This window comes from Dreissena polymorpha, chromosome 4, assembly GCF_020536995.1.
Source record: "Dreissena polymorpha isolate Duluth1 chromosome 4, UMN_Dpol_1.0, whole genome shotgun sequence".
Classification (NCBI taxonomy): domain Eukaryota; kingdom Metazoa; phylum Mollusca; class Bivalvia; order Myida; family Dreissenidae; genus Dreissena; species Dreissena polymorpha.
The window spans coordinates 26,032,987-26,051,186 of record NC_068358.1 but is presented as its reverse complement, the minus strand read 5'-3'; the positions used below and the strand labels follow the sequence as shown (position 1 = coordinate 26,051,186).

Sequence of the window (18,200 nt, the reverse complement as noted above, 5' to 3'; positions counted from 1 at the left end):
TGGGTAATATAGTTGATCACACTGAGCGCTAATCCTTATTATTCTCCCTTGACGAAGTCAACGCTATCAATACAGATTTACTGCATTAACGTTTTAAAGAAAATGCCAAGTGTCGGTTAAGTGTAGAATGTAATTTATACCTCTTTGTGTCAAAGCTGGGTTTATTTTGAGTGCCAAACACACTCAAGATGTATGCGTTTATTACATTGGATATTTATGTATTCATGCATCCGGTAATTCAGTCTTTTTTATAGTAGGCATAATTATTCGTTACAAACTTGAATTTTTCAATCGGTCTACTGACCAGCTATACGAAAATCAATGTGTGGCGAATAGTTACGGTGTAAGATTATTTCTTTTACAATTATTCGGAAGATTTGTTGAAATAGCTTTAGCAGCACGATACTACGAATTATTATTTCATTCATATATACACTTATATGAATAAGCACCATGACATTTACGGACAGATTGTATTTCATTTAATGACTCGCACTCAATACTTTCTCGAACATGTATGCGCATATTTCAAATAACATCATAACATAAGATAACATAACATATTAAAGAAGCTTGAACTGTTCATTCATGTTTCATTACGAGTTCACATTGTCAGATACACAGCAGTACAGAACCGTGCCGACACATGGGCCATTCTTATCACATAACGCACAATATGTTATGCAATGTGAGAGGAACACATAAGAGCACTTACTAAAGACTGTTGTAACAGGCATGGCTGTAAAAGATTTTTTCTTGTAAAATATCCTGTTTTTTCATTTTTTGTCAATTTCTGTGAAAGTTTTAAGTCTCCGGTTTAACAAGATATATCAATAAACAATAAATCTTTGGGAGGGGACAACGTTCCTTCCAGGCTGATCGATCAAGGAGGAGAAGCAAAAACTGCAGCAATGACGGAACCATGCCCCCCGAAATCTGAAAGGAAAAGAAGTGGCTCAATAAGTTGAACCAGTCATTGGTCACCCCCTTACAGAAAAGGGCAACCTAAACCTGGGCAAGCTTTACCGCAATATAAGGACCAATCAGACAAAACGAATAAAATGTTATGCAGAAAAAATGCTGGCAGAAGAGCAGACTTGATTCGAAGCTGGTCGGAGCACAGTGGAACAGACCTTCAACTGAAGAGTCATCGTTAAGAAAGACATGCAAACCCAACGTGAGCTCTTCCACAACTTAACTGACCTTAAAAAAGCTTTTGTCCGCGTGTGGCATGATTTTCTACGGCATGTTCCGAGAGGTTTCAACATGCACGAAGGGATGATTGAAATCACGGACAGAAGGGTGACCTTTGCGGGATATCAGTTGGAGATGTCTGATCTCCTCCGTCCTGTTTAATGTTTCCTTGATAAGATAATACAGGAGACCTTCAAAGACCACAACACGTCTCCATTTTGGCAGACCCATCTGCAACTTGAGATTCGCTTATGACATTGATCTAATGGGTGACACCAGAAGTGAACTCCACGAACTGACCAACAGACTCTTTGAAAGAGCATGAGTATACGAGATAGGGTCAGATGAAGTCGAAAATATGGTGAACAGCACAAACAACACCAGTTCAGAAATCCCATAGAAGCTTTAAGAAGTGAATAGAAGTTACCAGCTTCAAGTACTTGGGAGCATCCATGTCCATGGATGGTTTATGTACCGATTAGGTCCGAATAAGAATTGCAATAGCGACTGCAGCGTTGGCCGGACTAAGCAGGTTGCGGACAAGCAGCTAAATCATCTTCCCAACCAAGTACAGGCTCAGGCCTGACACAGGATACGCAGGATACAGGCATTTGAACACAAATACTGCTTTGCATCTCCTACATAGAGCACAAGAGCAAGGATTAAGTCCAAAACCTGACAGCAGCTATTTTTGGCCCATAAGAGCCCCACTGGCGATCGTCAAACTACGAAAGCTGGCTCGGTTTTTGACAGGTCACCAGGCACGACTCTCTGTGTGAGACCAGAACACACTAGAGGGAGGTCGCCGTAGTGGTCCTCAAAAGATAAGCTGGATGGACAGTGTGAAAGATTAAACATCCCTACCCATAGATGAGTTACTCTCAGCAGCTCACAGCAGACCTGACTGGCGGATGATCTCTGTGTCGTTGTCCCTCATTTCCACCAAACGGCAAGACCGGTCAAGAGAATTATGAGGAGGCTAACAAAACGCATAACTGACCACTAATTATAATTGTTTATATTAAATATGTTCATCATGTCATTGCCTTATATTGAAATCTGATGGGCAGTAAGGCAAATGTATAATAAATATACGCCTAATTTCCACAGCTCTCTTTTTGCTGTGCTCTCCCCCTCTGCTTTTACAAGGGCTTGGGACCTTCAAGTTTGACTCAGTGCTCACTGCTACTGGAGCTGGTGTCCTACTCAAGCTTGGCAGAATAAGAAGGCTTTACTTGGTGGACTGGATGGAAGATACTCAGCACACAACTGAAATAGATGGACTGGGAGGAAAGTGTGTGCCTTTCATTTTTACAAGGAACAATCATTTTATAAAATTGTAAAGCCTCAATGCCAATTATAAAAATAGTGGCCATCACTCTGAGTAAATTCGACTTACATTGGGATTTTTTTATAAATTAGTATAGATCTTCACGAGTAACAAGAAAACCCAATCACGTTTCATTTGAGTGCATAAAATAAGAAAATGCCAAATTTACCTTTTTTACTTCTTCGACCCAAACATGATATTGTTATTTCAAATTACGTATCAATTATAACAAACACATGTCCAAAACTTTTAAATTACAATTCCATATTATATTATACATGATTAGTAGTCTACTAGTATCTGAAGTAAGTGATAATACCAAATAAACCAAAGAGACAGTAGATAATGCAAACTAAAAATAAAGCGGACCAAGATGGCTCTATATCACTCACTCAAGTTATGTCCAAAATGTGAATTGAAACATGAAAAGCATGTTACTGATACAACTTATATTAAGTATTTAAACCCCAGTTTAACCCCGATTTAATCAAAAGGGTACACTTTGAACATACCTTTAAGATGAACACTTTTTGGTTGCACATGCAAAACATTACACATAACGTAACAACACAGGAGCTTTGTCTATGTAGCAGGGTTCGGTATAAGGAGAACATAAACTGCCTTGCTATATAAGCTAGCTTGAAAAGGGCCTTTTAACGTTTGGGTAAATTGACACATTGAAAAAAGTTGTTTCAGAATCGCAAATTTTCGTTTTAGTTATGATCTTTGTGACGAAACAGTTATAATGAACATTTACCATGCTCTTAAATATCCATTATATGCATCTTTTGACGATTTAAAAACCCGAAAATTATAAAGCGTTGCAACGCGAAACGAATTAATAATTTGGAGAGTTCTGTTGTTGTTGTTATATTTTGTGAAACTACGAGGATAAGTTATATAAAGTATAAAATACGTCTGGCATTGTATCCGGAAGAATGGCCGAGTGGCCTAAGTGGTAGACTTTTACTGCAGGACTCCGGGGGTCAGTGGTTCGAGTCCTGCTGAGGGTTACCTTTTTTTCTTTTTCTTTTCTTTTATTCTTGATTTTTTTACTGGAGCTTTTTATTTCCAATGTAAACATTTATCAATATAAAGCATTTACTGACAAACTTGAAAACAGGCCCTTTAATAGCGACGCGGTAGTGTGTTTGCCTGATTTGGAACCGGGAGGTCCCGGGTTCGATCCCTATGGTGGTCGGGGATTTTTCTGGCTGGGTTACATTGGCGCCCAACGTAAAAAACCTATATGTGTGTTAGACGTCCCTCAGATGTCGTGCCATGGGGAAATTCATGAAAGAATCTCTCAATTGGAAGTGGTGTAAATAGCAGGGTTCGGTATAAAGAGAACTTATTCTGCCTTGCTATATGAGCTAGCTTTAATAACGACGCGGTAGAGTGTCTGCCTGACTTGGAACCGGGCGTCCATGGGTTCGATCCCCATGGTGGTCATGGTGGTCGATTTTTTTGGCTGGGTTACGTCTACAGAAGATGTGCTTAAGCGAATTTATTTTATCTATATTTTTGCAAGAAGAGGACGTATGAAAGATCTATTAATAAACATGTTATTTATAGATATTTAGTTTTAAAGTCTGTAATATTGAATTGTATATCTTCGGCCTACTTTCACAGTAATCCCAAAATCACTAGAATATAGGTAGTCCGTTTACATATGCATTTATATATTTATACATGTGAGTGGAGAGGGGGAGCAAGCGTATGATAATTTAATTTACTCGGATAAATTCAGTGCTCTGAGCGGGATGCAAACCAGGAACCTTGAGATTCATAGACCAGCATCATACCACTAGATCACTGTTCCCTTATGTGCATAAGTCCTTCTATGTTCCGAATGACTTAGATTACCACACATATACATGTACCGATTGTGTGCCATTTAAATCTTCAACTTTTGAAATAAAGCTAATGTAAATCACTTGTCAGTATTACAGCAAGTAAAGACGATTACATATTAAGAATTTACACTTGGTATTCTGTTCACATATTATATATATATATATATATATATATATATATATATATATATATATATATATATATATATATATATATATATATATATATATATATATATATTGTTATTTTAACTTTTTGTTCAGTGCTGAATAAAAAAATGCAGTTGTTTGTTCATTTATCAAATAATAAACTTAATAATCCAAAAGTGCCTTTGTATTACAAATAACACAATTCAAATCCACAGGTGGTATTCAAAAAGATCCTATGACAAATGGTGAGTTGTAAATTCCATGATGCCAATACGTTCTTTGTTTAGAGAGGGTACAATAGTAAAACATTTATGACAGGTTGACTAGTGTAACAAGAGGGCCATGATGGCCCTGAATCGCTCACCTGACTAACTTTGCTACATCAACTTAAATTCTATCAGATTATGGCTAGCTATATCATGAAGTACAAATTGGCCAAATTTCAGGACCATAGCTAAAAAATAAGATGGCCCTAGATCGCTCATCCGAGGAAAACTGGTATAATACATGGACAGGAGCTCCTTCAAGCTCTTTATAATATTATGTACATTTTGATTCAAGATGGCTCATATACAAATGAAACCTGATCACATCATATCAATTGCATGGCTATACTCCAATCGACATTCTAGAGCACAAACAGATATGACCTCTTGACTGTGTTTTGACCCCAGTTGTTTCGTGTGCAATCCAAATTTATACCAAAGACAGACAACACCAGGAGATGTGATAGCTAGTCGAGCTTGGTCAGTTAATGTTAAAATACAACCAATGGTGAAATAATATACACAGATGGACGGATATTTGCAAGAAAATATGCTTTTTACTGTAATTGTGAATCAATTAAATGTCAGAATATTGGCTGGAATAGCCACATATATTTTTGTAGTAATCTTGATAGTAGTGGTCAATAAATACCATGTTTTGGGTCAGTTAATAAAAGTAAGCATCTGAAACTCAATGTTTTTATTAACTTCACATGTATAAATAAGAATCAATAGACGAGAAAACAATGCATGTCGTCTAGAACAGATAAACATTTCTATCAGAGACAAATAAACAATATTGAAGAAAGTAATTTTTTTTTTATCATTGGGTCCCTGAAGCATATTTTTACCACAAAGTTAGGAAAGTAAATTTAAACAAGAGCTGTCACAATATGATGACATATGCCGCCTATAAACGTTTTGATAGAAGGAATGAGCATTTTTGAAACCTAAACGCAGATTTCAAAACCTAAACGCGGACCCTAAGTTCAAGGTCAAGGTCACAGGGGTCAATTCTTTGTGTGTATGGAAAAGCGTTGTCCATATACACATGCATACCAAATATGAAGGTTATATCTAAAGGGACATAGAAGGTATGAGCATTTTTCGAAATCTAGACGCAAAGTGTGACGGACAGACAAACGGACGGACAGACAGACGGACAGTGCGATCACTATATGCCATCCTTCGGGGGCATAAAAGTTGTTATATAGACATGTTTTGATATGTTCTGAGCCAGATTTCATCAATAAATATATTCTGACAAAATTTCATTTAGACGTGATGAAAACTGTGACCTTTTTCATCTACACATGGTTTTACTAGAATTGGCCCGGTGACCTAATTTTTGACCCCAGATGACCCATATACGATCTAAAATCAGATATTATCAAGATAAACATTCTGACCATTTTTCATTAAGATCAGATGAAAACTATGACCACTATTGTTTACACAATATTTTCTATGATTTGACCCAGTGACCTAGTTTCTGACCCCAGATGACCCAAATACAATCCCAATCCAGATTTCATCACGATAAACATTCTGACAAAATTTCATGAAGATCTGATCATATTTCATTAAGATCAGATGAAAACTATGACCTCTATTGTCTTCACAATTTTTTCTATGATTTGACCCAGTGACCTAGTTTCTAACCCCAGATGACCTTAATACAATTCCAACCCAGATTTCATTAAGATTACCATTCTGGCCAAATTGTATTAAGATTGGATGAAAACTTTGACCTCTACTGTCTGCGCAATTTTTTAAAACTTTGGCCAAGTGACCTAGTTTTTGCCCCTAGATGCTAACCAAGATTTTAACAAGACAAACATTCTGACCATATTTCATTGAGATCTGTTGAAAACTTTGACCTCTATTGTCTACACAATGTTTTTCTATGATTTGACCTAGTGACCTAGTTTCTGACCTCAGATGACCCAAATACAATCCCAATCCAGATTTCATCAAGATAAACGTTCTGAACAAATTTCATCAAGATTGGATACAAACTGTGACCTCTATTGTCTCATAAAAACATATTTTTCTATGATTTTACCTAGTGACCTAATTTCTTACCTCAAATGACCCAAATACAATCCCTATCCAGATTTCATCAAGATAAACATTCTGACCAAAGTTCATAAAGATTGGATAAAAACTGTGACCTCTATTGTCTACACAATGTTTTTCTATGATTTGACCTAGTGACCTAGTTTCTGACCTCAGATGACCCAAATACAATCCCAATCGAGATTTAATCAAGATAAACATTCTGACCAAATTTCATAAAGATTGGATAAAAACTGTGACCTCTATTGTCTACACAATGCTTTTCTATTATTTAACCTAGCGACCTAGTTTTCGATCCCAGATGACCCAAATACAATCCCAACCCAGACTTCATCAAGATAAACATTCTGACCAAATTTCATAAAGATTGGATGAAAACTGTGATCTCTGCTGTCTACACAAACAAATTGTTGATGGACACACGCACGCACGCCGGACGCCGGACATCACACGATCAAATAACAGGTGAGCTCAAAAGCAGCACATATACATGTGCATTTTTAGTTTTGATAAAACCTTAGTTATTTGAGTTCAACTGTGTTGAAAGCCAAACGGAGACAGTATATTACGTCTGTTTATAAAGTTATGTTTATAATTTCTTTATTTTCAATTGAATGAGATCGCAATTGTGCAGTATCTTAGGCAAACTACAGTCCAAAAACAACTTCCATTTTTATTATTTCTATAATCTGTACTCTAACCCGATATTCTTGTGGGTATGCTATTAGAGCGGTATTTCAATTACCGCCACCCCCTCTTGCATGTATTTGTTTATTAACAAATAGGCTGTCTGGTTAGCCCAGTATTTGGTACAAGCGCTAATCACATAGGCAACCTGGATTCAATGCCCGCTCCCGGCACCATGTGAGTTTGGTTGTAGGTCGCCATACTGGACAGGTGTGATTTTCCCCGGGTACTCCAGCTTTCATCACAGCACAAGACTACACCAAAATTGAAATCTTATGTGGCTCACTCCGGGTCCCCATATAATGCAGCCTGAAATGAAGGGCCAGATTAAGCACTAGGGTAACAAGGTTGCAGGGGCCCCAACGGAAGGCCAGTTTCCAAATGTATAACCTTTCTTTATTACGCCATTTAACGACTCTATCAGGATTACATTAGCAACGTTCTGTGTGATTTTACCAGTTTCCATATATATATCATATTGCAGGCGTTTAGTTCGCTTAGATTTACTATGCTATCAATTTTTTCTGTGGTGTATATCAAATTAGAACCATTAATTTCACTGTTTATTATATGGCTTGCCCGTATGGTCATGACAACATCTGAACCGTTTATTTCGCTTTGATTCACTATGCTATGTGGATGCACCAGTGGGGGCCTCTTGAGATATGTAGCACAACATTGCTTCATTGTGTATATCCAATATTTGCAGAGCCCATCACTGGCTTCCTTATGTTGTTAACACTGTGTCACGGTTTTCAAACTCAATTTACACTATGTTTATAACCTGCGGAATTTTATTCACAAACCATTCCTCGATAAGTCTACGGAAAGATAAGCATACTAGCCTATATGGTATTTCACTGACTTATCGGATTACTGCCACCTGCCACAATGATATCTCACTGTTTCTGAATATTCTACAACTGTGATCACAGAAAAGAATAACAGGTAAACTATACAGAAACAGTCAGGAAATGTTAAACAAATTGGGGCTACTGTCTATTGAATGTCAAGTTCTCCGAGAACTAGACTGACACAGCTGATCATTGACTTTGGTCAGCTGGAGTTTCGTAGAACAGGCTTATATGCTGGAATCTGTTACATGTAACATGTGTGTTAAGTTCAGTTAATAAAATAGTTATACATGGTTTAACTTGTTTTGATATATATATAATGTAACTGTCAACTGTGTACAAATGCAAGTTTTCTGATCTTTGTAGTGGTAGTATCAAATATGATTATCACAATACCGAAGGGGACCAGAGGGAATGTGACCCCCGTAACATGTGCAGCCTTGGGCCCCAAAACAGCTTAAACTGGCACTGCTTAGACGCGGAACGACCTCCAAGGTAGACACACATGCGTTTAAAAGAACCTGTTAAATCTACAAGAAAACATCTCTCATCTATCGATTCCTTGTAATTAAATCTAAAATATACATTGAAAAGTTTATTTGAAGCCCACATCCACTAAACATCCATCTTTGAAATAAATTTCTTCACAATTATGTGAACGTATGCTTGCGCGTTCTTGGGTCAGGCATTTATATTATATTAATATTACTCAGTTTCCTGGAGTTGCAAGCTACCTATGTGTTTTCATTATTTTGGCGATCAGACTTTTAACACTTTTTGAAGTTTTAGAGTTTAATTGATTCTTTAAGAAAACAATTTGAAAATGTTTGAAAATAACGGTGACATTTGTCACAAAATACCATTTATTTAAACTGATACGAAATAGGAATGACAGAATGTGGTGTTGTCTTTGTTGTGACTACAGTTAAATTTGATTTTTCGTGTCGTCCGTTTACACTCGAATGCATTTTTCCACCTGAGTGGAGAGGAGCAGGCGTATGATGTTTTCTTTGCTCAGATAAATCTAGCGCTCTGAGCGGGATCCAACTCATAGACCAGCATTCTACCATTACATCACTGCGCCGGTATGTGCATAAATCATTCACTTTTCCACATAACTAAGATAACTGCTCATATACATGAACCGATTTTTTGCCATTTAAATGTTAAAATTCTGAAATAAAGCTAGTGCCAATCACGTGTCAGTATTACAGCAAGTAGAGACGTTTACATGTAATGAATTAACACGTGAAATCCGGTTAACATCTTAAATATATATACTATACTTTTTATTTTAACTTGTTTTATGGTTGAATACAATTTTACATTTTTTTGTTCGTGTATCAAATAAAAAACTTGGTAATCAAAAATTGCCATTGTGGAACACACTGCACAAGTCAAAGCTGCAGGTGCTATTCAAACATTTCCTATGACATATCCATATCATGAATTGCAAATTTTATGAATTGTTTCCCAATGCATCATGTTAACATAGAGTACACTAATGAAACATTGATGACATATTGACTAATGTAAAAGGTGAATAAAATAGATGTGCTATTTATTAGTTTTGGTAATACCCTAGTTATTAGTCGTGCTCAACTGTGTCGAAAGCCAAAGAAAAAATGAGACGGTATATAAAGTTTGTTTTCTGGAAATAGTAAGTACCTGGTATCTTTTTTATAGATCCTGAAAATGTCTTTATTTAACATTGCAAAGCAAATTTGCGATACAAGTATAAATACTAAGCATCAACCAATAACAAATTAATGTCTGTAATTGTTTTAATTTTATTGCGATCTTTCATGTGTCCATTACAAAAATATAAGGGTTGTAGCAAGGTTAATTTTTTTATGTAAGTGAGATATGTTGCATAATTATTTGAAGAATAAATTCACGGTGTAAGCGCCTCAAGTTAAAATATACGTTACTAATAACAATATGAACAACAAACAAATCAATTCAGTGCTGCTTTAAGACAAGAATAGTTGGGAGTGCATAGACACATTGTGTTGTTTTGGTTGAAGTTTGTTTGGATCAAATCTCATAAGAACTTCTTGATGAGTTCAAACAAGATTTTTTTTAGATATTCGGCTTATATCCTCACTTTGAAATAATAAAGGTAGAACTTAATTTTAGTTTATTTATTATATTTATAAAAAAGTTTAAGTATTGTTTTGTTCTTTTTTGTTTCACTTAAAAGTCGCATACCCACTTCATGAAATGTTTGTCATGAATAGCACGTATATTAAGCCACATTACAGTGTTCGTAAATACAAGTTTTACTACAAGTGATCACATCATGTGTGTCCTCATGTGGCTTATCATGTATTTACTTCATCGACATCAAAACATTAAATATTTGATAACAATGCAGTATTCTTTCCACAAATTCATCTAATAATAAATAAAAGCACACATCTGAGTTCTTCAAATACACCAATTGTCAAAGATTGACCTGGTGACGTATTTTTGTAAACCTTATTGACCCACATTAAAACATGATATTGGAATGACAGGGGCGTAGCAGCTATTAGGCACAGCTGGCCCTGGCCTACAATTTTTTTTGAAACATGAAAAAAATAAAAATGCTTCAACTTCGAAAAACGCATTAAAATGTTGACCCTGAGGGGGTGAGGAATTAAAAATCTGCATTTCATATTAACATAATCCTCAGACAATCGATTCTGGTCGTGTTCAAAGGACATATCTTCCAATTATCAACTCTACTTCTTTCTATGTGCATAGATTCAATCTCTCTTCTTTTCACTTGACTTGTTGATACAAGTTTATATAGATCTATATGTAGATCTACTTGTCTCCCTTTCAACACTAAAGTAAATTGTAATCGATTATCGTTGAATTTTTATGAAACATTCCGAATGATGTTAATGATCGCGGAAATTTAAAATGGAGCACTTGCCCCCGTATCCCGATCCATTTACTGAATCCGGGTTGGTTCGGTCCCTTGATGCCTAACAAAAACGAAATTTAGTTCTCTGACATTGAGATACAACTGTAAAATATCAAAGAAGTCTGATATTTTCTTATCTTATTATTTGTCAAGATATGCTTCAAATCTCACCACAGGCGTTATAGGATTAAAATATTTCCGGGGAAGGACCCCCGGACCACCATTTTATGTATCATATTCGGGCCTTCAGCTAACAAAATGCTAGCTACGCCCCTGAATGATACACTTTCTGATGATGTTTCATCAAGATCGAGTAACAAATGTTGCTCCTATACTAGACTATAGTGTAAATATGGCTGATAAGACTTTACAGATTTAACAAGTTGTCTTAGCTTTTGACATCTCGTGACCTTAAATTCGAACTTGGCCGTAACGTTTTGTGCAAATAAACAATCTGACAAGAAAGACTGATTATGAACCTTCTTCTTAGATTTTACCTGATAATACATGACCTGATTCAAACTTATTTATCCTAGATATTATCAAAATAAAAATTGAGCCGAATTTTCAGCACAATTTACTGATAAATGTAACTAAAAGAGTGGTAACAAGGTTTTCCTCAGAGTTGATTAAAAAAATTCTATTGAAGTTCATCATAACTGAGCCATACATGTGGCATTTTCATACGATTTTTGTTCGAGATGAACTGCAGCTAGTTTATTTACACATGTGACCAAGACTATAATAAGGAATATATATTGTGACTATAAACATTTAGACCAAGCTTCCTTCAAGATTGAGTCATACAGTGGCTTCTTGACCCACATTCACACTTGGACTAGATATTTTAAAAATTAACATTCTGACCAAGTTTCATCAAGATTGTGTTATGAATTTTGCTTTTAGAATGGTTACAAGGTTTTTACGAAGATTTGACCTGGTGACCAAGTTTTTTGACATGCATGACACAGATTTGAATTTGGCCTAGATAATTATGTTGATACTTTTGCGAGTTCTTTTTTTAAATCTAGCCACGCTGGACAACTTATGCTCATGGGCAGATTTTTCTACTGTCTCCCAGATAGCTGCATGCATTGCGAGGGTATTTCCAGTCAAAGTTATGACCCATATTGCGTGCTTTAGTTTTTTAAATAACCAAACTCGCAAAGAGGTAATATTGCCCACAGTAGTTAACAGTAGCGCAATATATAGTGGACCTGAGAGTTCAAGTAGTGTTACTGGGGTTCCCATAAATATGTATTGGTTGGTGACCTGTTCCGGTGATTTTGTTTGTATTTAGAACGAGACTCTCGAGATGACGACAAACTCATGCGCTTCAAGTATTTTGTTTAACTTACAATACCAGGATGGAAAAATTAATACAAATACAACAAAAATGATGAACAAACATGTTTTAATAAATTTCAAAATCTCACTTCAACTAATAAAGTATTCAAAATTTATCCATATCACATAGATTATAACAATTTATTGGTCGCCTTTAACAAATTTCCACACATATTCAAGAAGCAGGCGAACCCACAAGTGTAAACACAACATGTTTATTGCCAATTGCAATGGACTACTTTCACTTTGGCGTGAAATCACGCAAGTAGTGAATATTTTTGCAGTGTGTATGAAACTATCGGATTTGCCTGGTTAATCATGCTATGAATAAGCAAATTTTACAAGGATTTCAAGGGAATTAAGTAACGTTGTTGCATTGTTTGCATTAGTTAAGGAATTCTGTAACTCTATTTAACGATCCGTTATTTGGTCATTGAGGGATACCAGAAAAGGCGTATAAAAAGTTCATATAGATGTACTAAGAGTGGTGCTCTTTTTCCGCTAGGATTATTTTATAACAAAACAATACTGATGGATAGTTATGTATTGTATGTTGCGAAGCCTATCTAATGCAGTTTGTGTACTTGTTTGCTCAACTGTATTACAATTTTCTTTCAGCATACATCACTGTAAAAATACTGACCCATGCATCCTTTCCAACTGTCAAAATTGATGTGTACGCCTCTATTTCCAATCCTTTGAAAACGAATGTTACAAACTAGTTTTCTTTTGACAGTTGCGTGAAAAATGATAGATGCAGTTGGATTGGAAAACGCAGACTGTAAAACAGTGTGCACTACGTCATCATATATTGAGAATTGTTTTTGCAACAGAGATCTAATGAAGCTCTATTACTCCGAAATACGCAAAAAAAAAACCTTCACTGGGCATTCCTAGGGTTATTATATGGGTTTAATTGAGACGATAAACTGGTAAGTATGAACCGTATTAATATGAATGTTTCCGACGAGCGTCACAGGGCACTTATACTTTTAAATTTAGTTTTATTTTTTATTGACCCCTAATTAATTATCGGTGCGTATATGCGTCTACGGTTTTTATTGCAATAAATGCGCAATAGATCCCTAATCATCTGCGTCCAACAAATTAAAGCAGATTTCAATATAGGCATAAGCAAACGCTTATTTAAAACCTCACTTGTAACCGTGTAAGCTGGACGCTGATTAATGAGGTCTTATTAGTTCTTTAACGGATTAAAATCCGTATACGACCATGCAAAGGCTGCAAATTAAGTTCATTTGTTTTTTGATTAAATGAAAAGCGTATAAGCACTCTCAATGTTTCGACGTAAATTGATAGGTCTCAATTAGTTCTACCGGTATATTTGTATTAAAACCGTATACACCACTGTCAAGAATTTCATCTACTACATCTACATCTATCTATATATATATATATATAAATAAATATATATATATATATATATATATATATATATATATATATATATATATATATATATATATATATATATATATATATATATATATATATATATATATATATATACATGGTTTCTTCAAACTGTCATGGCTTGACATTTTTTTGACGGTGCGCAATATAATAATATAAAGTAAAGCGTAAAGCTACAATAGTAAAGGTAGAATAGAATTGAAGTCCTGGTAAAGGTGTCGTGCTGCTAGCAAACAGTAAGAAAGTGCAGTAGTGACCCCAGTTTCTTTTCACAAACATTAGTTCAACACCAAATTAGGTTCCGTGACGGTACCAGGGCACAGGGCCCCGCCAACATATCTCAAGTCCGTCATTTGAATGCTTACTTCGTAACTAGGAGTGTTCTCTCTTAGAAGGTTTTGCTGATTAGCCCACTCTTGAAGGATGCCAGAGAGGGGGCATCATCAACGGATGCTGGTAGATCGTTCCAAAGTGGTATACAACGTGGGCAAAAGCTGTACTTGAAGTTATCCGATGTAGGTTTGACTGGTAAGAAGCCGGATCCGTGCGGGTGTCTAGGCATCTTCTTTCGTGGTGTCAGGTACTTGTTTGCATCATTGTCAGCCGGCTTGTTTATTATGCGGTAGAGCATTGTCAGTTGATGTTTTGTGCGGCGTGATTCGAGTGTTTCCAAGTTAAGCTCTTCCAGCATACTATCAACGCTGTTTGTATTATGGAAACTGTTAATAATAAAGCGCGCTACACGACGCTGTACCATCTCAATCTGATACTTGAGAGTTTGTCTTGGTTTGTTGAGAGGTGTTTCGGAGATTCCGCCGCAGGAAACCGAGCATGTTGTTTGCTCTCTTTGTAATTCTGTCATATTGATGCATCCAAGACAATTCTGAGTCAAGATTCACACCTAGGTATTTAGTTGTTTTGTCGATGGATGGTTTGATGCCTTTCAGTATAAAATTTAGACTGTTTAAGGTGGGATGTAGCCTTTGTTACTCGAAGAACATTGCACTTCTGTGGATGGAAATCCATAACCAAGGTGGCTTCCAATCTGGCTAGTGCATCCAGGTCCGCTTGACGATCAAGGTCAGTTTTGATCTGGCGTTATAGAATGCAGTCGTCGGCGAAAAAGCGAACTCTTGACAGCAGCCCCTCAGGTAGGTCATTGATGAAGATTATGAACAATATAGGTCCTAATACAGAACCCTGAGGGAAACCACTGACTACTGGGACCTCTTCTGAATGTTGCCCGTTGACCACAACTCTCTGCGTTCTGTCGTGTAAGAAGGACGATATCCAATCTAAGGTGTTTCCTCTTATTCCATAATGGTTTAATTTCTTGAGTAGACGCTGGTGTGGCACGCGGTCAAACGCCTTGCTAAAGTCGAGTATGATCAAGTCTGTTTGAATCCGCTTGTCAAGTGATTCTGCAAGCTCGTGGGTGAGGGTTAGAAGTTGCGTCTCGCAACTTCTCCTAGCTCGGAGACCGTGCTGGCAGTCGTGTAGGATTTCATGCTTGTCTAGGTGCTTGAGTGTCTGGCTGAAGATAACTGCTCAAGCAACTTACAACATTAGCTGGTAAGGGACACCGGGCGGTAATTGGCAGGATCTTGCCTAGCTTCTTTCTAGTAGATGGCAGTGACGTTGGCTTGTCTCCAGTCCTGTGGTACCCTTTCTTCGCTGATGGAATTGAAGGAATTCGAGTCAACTCGTACCTAAGTCAACACGTACCGTAGTCAACTCGTACCCGATTTGGTTAACTCCTACTTTAGTCATCTTTCAGATTGGTCATTTTTTCCATTGATGGTACGAGTTGTTGAACTTATTTTAGATATATGCACGTAATATGTATTGGTTCTCTTTACCATTTCAGGTTGTCTTAAGGATTAAGTAAGATGACATCAACTAAACTGAAAACAAAAACGATAGTTACGTTTTGATTTATTTTTTATTCGTAAATTTGAGTAAAACATAACACACAACATACATATAAAATACTTATAGATTAACAAATTTTGCATCAAATTCTGGTTCGTCTGAAAATTGAGTGGTCCATGATTTAATCAATTAATCAACACTTAAAATACTTATTAAGACCTACGTGACATGGGTCGTTAATATCGCAATTAACCTAATCTGCAGCTTTGTTAAATATTGATTAACACATTACTTAACAAGGGTCATTACTATCTTAATTGATTTAATCTGCACTATTGTAAAATTTAAGAAAACCTTTAAATCCCTATTATATCTGTTCTTAATTGACGATGCTGCGAAGCAGCTCGTCTAAGTTATCATACCATGAAAAGAATCTTCACAATGGCGACCTATGTAAAAGACCGAGCCAGTCGATTGAGATAGCTCGATTTTTCTAATCGGCATACCTCGCTGATTGTCATTGATAAAGGTAAAGGAAGCTCAACTATAAATAGGACATCATATTCTGGGAAAAAGATTTAATAATAGTTTGAAAACGTTAATTTTAAATCAGGTATATTCAAGCCATTATATGTTTATAGATAAATGAAACAACTATGCATTTTCTGTATTGTATTTGATATTTGTCGTGATTCTGTAAATAAATTGCGAATGAAAACGTGTATTATTAACGTTTAACGCGATAATGAGTGTAAAGAAAACGAATTATTTCGAACCTGCCATTTGTAAACGTTATAGCGAGTATGGTATATAAATAGCATAATAGCCGTACGACATGTATGAAATTCGCTCTTATGCGTGCTTTCTCATTTTGCATATTTAATAAACTTTTCAAACAGAAATTACAGGGCCACAACAGTGCACATACTATGTTTGATAATTCATTCGTTTGTTGGATATTGTTTGCTGTTTTAAACACATATTAGGTCATATCGCGGAGATTTAGTTAACCTTACCATGTGTTCATGGGTTCTCACGTATTCAAGGTAGCGCACCCAAAAGGGGCACCATTCCGAATATAATCTAATGTATTATTTTCTTAATCAGCATCATTTCACTGAACTACATGCAAATTTTTAGGTAGGATTTCCGTGCTTTTTAACGATATACTGTTTTTTTCAAAACCACACAACGCTCGGCTTCTGTCCAGTTTATTTGCACCCCTGGGGTATATGAAAGTTCCACAATTCATCCAGATTTCCAAATATGGTCATGCAGTTGGTGTGTACAGATGCAGTAAAATGTTTAAAGTTTAAACAAGATGAAATAAGTTTTCTTTTACAGACATTTACTTTTCATAACTTGTTATCTATGGAAGAGCGACATAAAATGGAAGTGGTTTCAGCCAAGTAGAAATTTGGTTTGTTAAAAACAAAGTGTCATAAAATTCAAAATAGTATCATTTAAGTAATATTTTGAACTTAGTTTTTATAGATACACTATATACAGCCAAACTACCAAGAAATAGACAGATTAACTTTTAACTTTTTGAAATAAAAATAAAAAGGCAACATGCATGATTCGTATTTTCAGCAGTAAATCACCCATAGCCATAACGTTGTTTTAATTTTAAAAAGTGAAGAATGTACATAAAAATTGCAACATATTTAACAATCAATATAGCTTATATGCTAAATTAAATCAAATAACGTAAGAAAAGAAATAAAAACGCGTCGCAAAAAGTATGCGTTGTCGGCAGGATTCGAACCTGCGCGGGAAAATCCCAAAAAGATTTCAAGTCTATCGCCTTAACCACTCGGCAACAGCAACTTTATACAGACTCTTCAATCTTCGAAGAAATCGCGGGAAATCATTATGGGTGCGCTACCTCAAGTCGTATTCGACTATGTGCTCATACCTACTTTCGGGAATCATCATGAAATTATTGCCGTACTTAACGAACAAACATGCCTAAGCTTATTGAATATGAGAAAATACAATAATCAAAAGAGAAAAAAAGGAAACAACGACATATAAAGTTTGGTATGATATACATGTGAAATTAAAGAGCATGTGTAATTAAAGAGCATGTCAAGTTTTGAACATATCTGCTACGTAACGTTATGTTATAACCCACAAACGTTTTACTGTAAGAAAACGTTTTTTTAAGATAAGTGGTACAGAAAATACACGTCGAATATCTTTTTAAAGATATTT

The 18,200-nt window shown here is 35.9% G+C and overlaps 1 non-coding gene across 1 annotated transcript; it reads right to left on the bottom strand.

Moving 5' to 3' along the window:
• Positions 1-17,730: 17,730 nt before the first annotated feature.
• Trnas-uga (transfer RNA serine (anticodon UGA)) lies at positions 17,731-17,813 on the bottom strand. Its single transcript has one exon. It is a non-coding gene; the product is annotated as a tRNA-Ser (tRNA).
• Positions 17,814-18,200: the final 387 nt, after the last annotated feature.